General features: G+C 43.6%; 1 pseudogene; it reads left to right on the top strand.

Annotated features, from left to right (window-relative positions):
• On the top strand, positions 6,437-7,763 carry LOC102188302 (annotated as a pseudogene).

Consider the following 8,101-nt stretch of genomic DNA (forward strand, 5'->3'; position numbering starts at 1 on the left):
CTCCTCTGTCCATGATGGGACTCTCCAGGCAAGAATACTGGAGCGGGTTGCCATTCACTCTTCCAGGGGATCTTCCCTACCCAGGGATCAAATCCACGTCTCCTGTGTCTCCCCCAGGGGCTGGCAGTTTCTTTACCACTAGAGTCATCTGGGAAGCTCTGGCAAAGGTTAACTTTCAGCTTTTTTTTCGGCAGGTCTTTTTAACAAGCTTGCTGTTTTTAATTCCACATGTAAAAAGAACCGGTTTTGCACTTTCAAAGAAAAAAAAATCATCTTAACCAGTTTTCTCCAGAGTCTAAACAATTTCATGGCCATCCTGTATCACCAAGCTATCTCTCCTTTCTATAATCACAGCTTTATGGCTACAATACAGATCGAACAGTGCTCAAATTGACTGTGATAACAGGGACAGAAGGACTGATAAAAATCTTGGAATGTCCCTCCAGGGAGATGGGGGTCTTTCATCAGAAGAATCTAAAGGGGTAAACAAACTTGCTAGAGTCAGGGAAACTGGGCTCCCCCTCCCCCCTCAAGACAGGGGCAGTTAGAAGGGGACCAGCTGATGGAAGGGAGACAGAGGTGTTGGGAGGGGTGTAAGGCCACAACAGGACAAAGAATGGAGAGAGAAAGGCAGTGGGGGACACTATTGGAGCTGTGGGCTGACAAAAGAGAGTCGACTTAAAAAGTAAAGATTTGATCAGCCAAAATATAATGTGAAATTGTAATATGGATAATCATCCTCACAAATCACGTAATTCTTTTTCCAGTTGTAACTTGCCTTCATCTCTGTGGGTGCTACAGCACCACTCGAGGGTGCTGTACATTTCACATGTCAAAGAACACAGCCGTAAGTTAGGGAGAAGAAAAATCTCCTGTGAGAGTTCAAAACATTAAACATCTGTTTTCTCACAGAACTCTCCCACTTAGAGAGTACCAAACACTATGAATGGTGTGGCTTCCTCTCTGTCCTTGTGACAGTTGACCTGTGATCACACTGTGGATACTTTCCCACTCATCTGGATGTTTGCTATTAGCACCTCATTCTCCACAATCCAGGGGTCTTTTCCCTTGTGTCACAAGAATGTAGATAACGTTCAGATCAGAAACAGAAATACCAACTCAGAAGTAATGCCATATACTGTGGCTTCTTCCAGAATCCAACCTCTCTCTCTCATTTTTAAATAAATGTATCTGTGATTTTTCATACATTGGTGTATTCATTTCTTTTGGCTCGGGTGAGTGTTCGTTGCTGCTTGGTCTTTTCTCCAAGTTCAGCAAGCAGGGGCTACACTCCAGTTGCAGTGCCCATGCTCCTCACTTGCTTCGGCTTCTCCTGGGTGCACGGGCTTCAGTAGTTGTCCCATGTGGGCTCAGCAGTTGCAGCTTCCAGGCTCTAGAGTGATGGCTCGTAGTTGAGGCACACAGGCATAGCTGCTCTCTGACATGTGGGATCTTCCCAGACCAAGGATCCAACCTGTCTCTCCTGCGTTGGCAGGTGTAGAATGCAGCTCTTTTGTCAGCCAAGAGTGAGGACATTACAAACTGACAGAAAAATACTTCTCAAATGAATTTACTCTGCCGCCTTCTGAATGCACAGGGAACAGTATAATATACAATACAACATGCAGCAGGTATCTAGTTCCTATCTAAGAACTACTGAACCAAGAACACAGGGCTAAAAACAGGCAACTGGATATTTCAAAATATGAAATCAGCTTTATAAACACTCAAGCTGTGGAGAAACTCCTTTTGCATCACACAATGGGCAGGTCACCTGAAGGAAAGTCAAGTTTAAACTCCTCATGCCAATCAGGAAGCATTACACATGTGAGTCAACAAGGTTTTGAGCTTAGTCAAGAAAAAGAGGGGATCTCAAAAGGTACAGAGGGAACATGCAGAGGTACCGCAGGGCAGATCCCCATGCCAAGGGAAACGATCCTCACCCACAGACAGCAGGTTCCTGAGGGTCTCCACCATCACATCCTTGTACAAGGTCCTCTGGGCAGGGTCCAGGCATTCCCACTCCTCAGGAGTGAAATCTAGGAACACATCCTTGAAGATCAACTGTGCCTGAAATGAAAACACATTGCACCATCGGGCCATTAGGAGAATTCTTAGTTTCACACAAAATGAGAAGAGGTGAGAGGGGTAAAGCTCAATTCACTTGAAGTAATATTCTGATAGATCCATTAAAAGCTGCCTGAAGCCAACTGTTGGTCTCTAATCTAATTTATAATTTCCTCTTTTTTCCTAAGATTATGATATCCTGCAATCAACATGTATTTGTCATGTATGTGGATATACATGAGAGAGAGAGGTTCGATTCTGGAAGAAGCCACAATACATGAAAAATACACAAATTCAAACCAGCACTGGGTTGTCTATGCAGAAGTGTTCCATTCAACACAGTGAGTGACACAGTGTCACTATCCAGACGAGTTACAGCAAGACTGGTGTCTTCAGAGACGACAAAGTCCACAGTGACTTTAAAACAACACATATTGTGATGATGATGACATCATCACACTGACAGGTGTTTCAGCATGACCTACACACTAAGAATTACTCCAAAGACTTCACACAGATGAACTTGTCATCAACATAACAGCATATTAGTGAAAGATCTTTGTCCACCTTACTGGGGAGAAAACTCTGTCACTCTAAGAAATTGCTCAGATCAAACAGTTAAGAAATGAGGCAACAGCACCTGAGCTCAGGTGGTTGGGAGTGACAACTGAACCTAAAGAATCAACCAGTTAACTAGCAAGAAGGAAAGTGCATCCACAGAGAGTTCCCTGAGAATACCTGAAACAAGTTCAAGGAAGCTGAAATACAATAGAACAGCATAAATGGTCACAATACAGGGTCACACCCTCTCCCATTGCAAACCCACACAATGCCAATAATCTTACTACAGTTTACATCATTCATGTGACGACGTAGAAAAACTTAACTCCATGAAATACGCTTAAGATACAACTGAAACTGCTACAAAGCATACACCATTATTTGTAAGATGATCTTTTTGTAATTAAAAAATGGAGTTACATATCCATGGATTCATGCATGCATGTGTAAACACATAACTGATTGAAACAAGAAGACTTGTCTTTATTTTTTTTTCTTTCATTCTTTCAAAATTCATTCAGCATCAGCTTTGTGCCTCAAACTTGAAATACAGCAGTGAACATGATGGAACTTACAATCTAGTAGCCAGCCAGCAAATTTCTTCCACAATTTTAATGTTACTATCGAAGTAAGTGCTCTGACACAAGCCCGGTGCAAAGACAAGATTAAACAGAAAGTCTTAACCTACACGGAGAAATCAGGTAATGTCTCTGTGAGGAAGAAACACTTAGGATTGGCAAGGTGGGAAATGGAAGAGCGTTGCAAGCAGAGAGAACACCCTGAGTGCCAGCTCTGAGGCAGGAAGATATTTACTGAACAGAAAGTCAGCCAGTGTGACTGGGACACAGGGAATGTAGATGGGGTGATGCCACATAGAGGCTCATTAATGCAAAATCTATGGATTTAGGACTTTATTTCAAAAGCTACTGGAAGTCACTGAAGAATCTGCAGGAGGAAAGTTAGATGCTTAGATTTGTTTTTCAGAGTTCTGTCTACTGTGTGTGGAAGTTGTTCTTTACCTGCTTACTCATGCCAGACTCTTTGCAACCCTGCTGAGGGCAGCTCACCAGCTCCTCTATCCATGGAATTCTCCAGGCAAGAATACCAGAGTGGGTTCCCATTCTCTTCTTTCATTGTACTTCTTCATTCAGTAACTTTGTCAACATTCTATTTCTTTTTCAAAGCTTATTTATTTTGCTTATGTTGGGTCTTTGTTGCTGTGAGTGGGCTTTCTCTAGTTGCAGCTGCAGTACATAGGCTTCTCCTTGCAGTGGCTTCTCTTGTTTTGGAGCACAGGCTCTAGAGAGTGCTGGCTTCTGTAGTAATGGCTCTCAGGCTCTAGGGCACAGGGTCAGTAGTTGTGGCCCATGGGCTTAGCTGCTCTGAGGCATCTTTCCGGACCTGGGATGGAACCCGTGCACCCTATATTGGCAGGCACATTCTTAGACACTGTACTACCAGGGAACTCCTCAACATTACCTTATTCTAGTTAAAAAAAAAATAAAAAGTAATACAAGCAGAAAATAACAATACAGAAGATTTCTTCCAATCTTTATAAAATACCTGTATTTAAAAATATGTGGGCCACCCTAGGGGTAAGTGGTTCAGAATCTACTGGGCAATGTAAGAGATGTGGGTTGTTGCCTGGTCTGAGATCCCACTTGCTGAGGGGCAACTAAGTCCGTGAGTCTCAATTCCTGAGCCAGAGCTGTAGAGTCCAGGAGGTGAAACTACTGAAGCCGGTGTGCTCTAGAGCCTGGGCTGCAAGACAACAGAAGCCACCACAATGAGAAGCATGCTCACCGTAACCAGAGTAGCCACCACTCGCCAGAACTAGGGAAAAGACACTGAAGCAACAAAGTCAGAGTACAGGAAATAAATATATTTTAGAAATAATAATGTGATTTTTATCATTAAGTTTAGATATGTACTTATTAACAAAGTCCAAAATTTATTATTTTATTCCATTAAAAAAATACTGAGTCAGTGAGAGGGTAACAGGCAGGAAGGCCAGGGGTCTCCAAATGGAGGAAATAGGCTGCAAATGTCAGACATTTTTATCTCTCTTAAGCGGCAGGAGGAATCTCTGATTCCTCTGCCCTTTCTAAATCCAGCTTGAATGTCTGGAAGTTCTTGGTTCATGTACTGTTGAAGCCTAGCTTGGAGAATTTTGAGCGTTACTTTGCTAGCATCAACACTATGAAAAGGCAAAAAGATACGACACTGGAAGATAAACTCCCCAGGTTGGTAGATGCCCAGAGGAGGAGGAAAGCAGAGAAATAGCTCCAAAAGGTATGAAGAGGCTGAGCCAAAGCAAAAACAACACCCAGTTATGGATGTCTCTGGTGGTGGAAGTAAAGTCCGAAGCTGTAAAGAACAGTATTGTGTGGGAACCTGGAATGTTAGGTCCATGAATCAAGGTAAATTGGAAGTGGTCAAACAGGAGACGGCAAGAGTGAACATCAACGTTCTAGGAATCAGTGACCTAAAACGGACCAGAATGGGTGAATTTAATTCAGATGACCATTATATTTACTACTGTGGGCAAGAATCCCTTACAAGAAATGGAGTAGCTCTCATAGTCAACAAGAGTCCAAAATGCAGGGGTGCTGCTGCTGCTAAGTCGCTTCAGTCGTGTCCGACTCTGTGAGACCCCTTAGATGGCAGCCCACCAGGCTCCCCTGTCCCTGAGATTCTACAGGCAGGAGCACTGGACTGGGTTGCCATTTCCTTCTCCAAGGCGTGAAAGTGAAAATGGAAAAGGAAGTGGCTCAGTCGTGTCCGACTCTTTGTGACCCCATGGACTGCAGCCCACCAGGCTCCTCCGTCCATGGGATTCTCCAGGCACGAGTACTGGAGTGGGGTGCCATTGCCTTCTCCGCCAAAATGCAGTACTTGGATGCAATCTCAAAAACGACAGAATGATCTCTGTTCATTTCCAAGGTAAACCATTCAATATCACAGTAATCCAAGTCTATGCCCCAACCACTGATGCCAAAGAAGCTGGTTGAACAGTTCTATGAAGACCTATAGATTTCATAGAACTAACATCAAAAAAAAAAAAGAAAGAAAAGATGTCCTTTTCATCATAGGGGACTGGAATGCAAAAGTAGGAAGTCAAGAAATACCTGGAGTAACAGGTAAGTTTGGCCTTGGAGTACAGAATGAAGCAGGGCAAAGCTAACGATTTTGTTAAGAGAAGACACTGGTCATAGCAAACGCCTGTCAACTACAAAGTGGTATTGACCAAGAGCACTGCCAGTGACTGAACAACAAAGGTGTTTGCCGTCTGCCTCTATGGAGAGTGAACCCCATGCTCCTATAGCTGTTGCCCTTCAACAGCTGTGGAGTGAGGCACTCCATGCTCCAGGGAATCCAGTGGGATGAGTCTTTAGACAATTGGATTTTTTTTTAATGTTTTTAGGAACAGATTTTATGGTCTCTATCACTGCATCTTCTCCTATCTAGAGAAGCACTAAATCCCTTTATGGTGACATCATATCCTCATGACTAACAAAAAACCTTTTGTAAAATAAGTCCTTCAGGGTACTGAACTTCCCATTCACCAAAACCTTATATATTGACCTTCCCCACTACTGCTTTGAAGCAGTCTCTCAGAGCTATCTGAGATGCTGCCTCCCGGGCTACAGTCCTCATTTTGCCCTTATTTTGTTTGGTGCCATCCTAAAATGTTCTAAGAAAGCAAAGGTTTTAGAAATTATCACTGGTATTTATGCTCACCAATCTATAAAATGTTAATATAAAAGTCAGTTCTTGGCAGTTAAGGTGTCCTCCAGGTGGAAGCAGCATGGCTCAGGCATTCATGAACAGCAAGATCCAGTCTGGGAAGTTGGTCGTGTTCATCATGCCAACCTGTCCCTACTGCAGGACTCAGGAGCTCCTCAGTCAACTGCCCTTCAAACAAGGGCTTTAGGAATTTGTCGATATCACAGCCAACAGTGAGACCAATGAGATTCAAGATTACTTGCAACAGCTCACAGGAGCCAGAACGGTACCTCAGGGCTTCATCGGTAAAGGGTGCATAGGTGGATGGATGGAAGCAACCTAGATGTCCATCAGCAGATGAATGGATAAGAAAGCTGTGGTACATACACACAATGGAGTATTACTCCGCCACTAAAAAGAATGCATTTAAATCAGTTCTAATGAGGTGGATGAAACTGCAGCCGATTATACAGAGTGAAGTAAGCCAGAAAGAAAAACACCAATCCAGTATACTGACAAATATATATGCAATTTAGAAAGATGGTAACAATAACCCTGTATGCGAGACAGCAAAAGAGACACAGATGTATAGAACAGTCTTTGGGACTCTGTGGGAGAGGGAGAGGGTGGGATGATTTGGGAGAATGGCACTGAAACATGTATAATATCATATAAGAAATGAATCGCCAGTCCAGGTTCGATGCAGGATACAGGATGCTTGGGGCTGGTGCACTGGGATGGCCCAGAGGGATGGTATGGGGAGGGAGGTGGGAGGCGGGTTCAGGATTGGGAACACGTGTACACCCGTGGCAGACTCATGTTGATGTATGGCAAAAGCAATACAATCAGTTCAGTTCAGTTCAGTCGCTCAGTCGTGTCCAACTCTTTGCAACCCCATGAATCGCAGCACGCCAGGCCTCCCTGTCCACCACCAACTCCCAGAGTTCACTCAGACTCACGTCCATCGAGTCAGTGATGCCATCCAGCCATCTCATCCTCTGTCGTCCCCTTCTCCTCCTGCCCCCAACCACCCAACATCAGAGTCTTTTCCAATAAGTCAATTCTTCGCATGAGGTGGTCAAAGTATTGGAGTTTCAGCTTTAGCATCATTCCTTCCAAAGAAATCCCAGGGCTGATCTCCTTCAGAATGGACTGGCTGCATCTCCTTGCAGTCCAAGGGACTCTCAAGAGTCTTCTCCAAAACCACAGTTCAAAAGCATCAGTTCTTCGGTGCTCAGCTTTCTTCACAGACCAACTCTCACATCCATACATGAATGAGCCTCCAATTAAAATAAATAAATTTAAATTAAAAAAAGAAAGAGTGCATAGGTGGATGCACTGATCTAGTAAATATGTATGAGAGAGTGGAACTGTGGACATGGCTAAAGCAAATTGGAGCTCTGCAATAATTACAGAGCAGATCCAGGCTGATATCCCCCTTGAAGACTGGCATTGCAGATAATGATAGCAGTTCCTGGAGGATGGACCTGGGGCAAATTTACCCAGTCACAGCAACTGTTTACTTAAAATTCTGAAATATGTTAACCTCAAGAAGGGGTGGGCATTTTGGGAGGTGAAAAACAGCTTCTTTTGACTCAGTATTAAAAATGGACCAACTTGCCAAAAAAAAAAAAAAGTCAATTCATGGTTGCTCAAGGAAAGTAGGAAGTGTGTTTTCAGTAAAGGTATGAGGAATGGAATTGCATTTTGTGAAGGGAAACGAAGTAAGCCTGACTTACAGGTGGCT

This window comes from Capra hircus, chromosome 18 (genome assembly GCF_001704415.2).
Source record: "Capra hircus breed San Clemente chromosome 18, ASM170441v1, whole genome shotgun sequence".
NCBI lineage: Eukaryota > Metazoa > Chordata > Mammalia > Artiodactyla > Bovidae > Capra > Capra hircus.